The following is a 1,052-nucleotide window of genomic DNA, read 5'->3' on the forward strand; positions in this document are numbered from 1 at the left end:
CCCGGAAAGCTAGAACAAACATCATCATCACTAAAAGGAAGGAAAATGAAAACACCATGGTTTTATATATAGGCACCATATTTTAATATTCATATTAAAAAAATCAGAAATTCATTGGCACAGTTTGCCAACAAATCCACCCACCTTACATATGGAAGTACTTAGAAGAGCAACATGTAACAGAGATATTAAGATCAGGTTGATACTGAGCCTGCAACCCTGTCATGTTGTTTTCACAGAACTTTGAATCTTAATCTAGAGAAGTATCAGTCATCTTCAAGAAATAGTTTCAGAGTTCTGTGAAATGAAATGCTTTTACAATGAGCTCTACATGATACATATGTGTAAATAGAAGAGAGAAGAGCTCAAAATGATACATGTGTGTAAATAAAAGAAAGAAAAAAATTGCTCTATATGATATATATTTGTAAATAAAAGATAGAAAAAAGTTCACATAGAAACAAAATCTTTATTTATATAAAAAAGAATATCTTAAAATTATGAACTACACTCATCCTGGCTAAAGATTCAGAATAATATGTTACAGGCAGTGAAAGTAAGAGTTTTTTTTTTGTTTTCAGTTGATTAGAATTATTTAAAAGTAGCTTCAAAATTTCATTTCTGCAGCTCCATCCTCAAAATATATATTTTTTGGTTCTCGTACCGAAGTAAATACTCTTTTGAAAGGAAATGTTCATCTACTGGAAGTGATGTAAGAAAAAATATTTATATATGAAAGTAATGAAAGTAAATACAGTAACATTCAATACGCAAAAGTTGCACAGGTATAAAATTTCAACATTAGAGATGAATACTGACTGTTCTTTTTGATGTAAATTAATTTTGTACGTAGAAAATTAATATTTCATCTGCATGTATATTTTTCATATTTTGTGGTCATTTAAGAATGAGAAATCACCTTTCAGCTTGTTTTCAACCACAAATGTTATTAAGACTTTATCAGTTCCTACAAATAATATACTTTTAACATGCCTATGTAAATCAATTGATTATTTGGTCATAACAATTTCCAAAAGTATGAACTTAGTGAT

Source organism: Penaeus monodon, chromosome 21 (genome assembly GCF_015228065.2).
Source record: "Penaeus monodon isolate SGIC_2016 chromosome 21, NSTDA_Pmon_1, whole genome shotgun sequence".
NCBI classification, from domain to species: Eukaryota; Metazoa; Arthropoda; class Malacostraca; order Decapoda; family Penaeidae; genus Penaeus; species Penaeus monodon.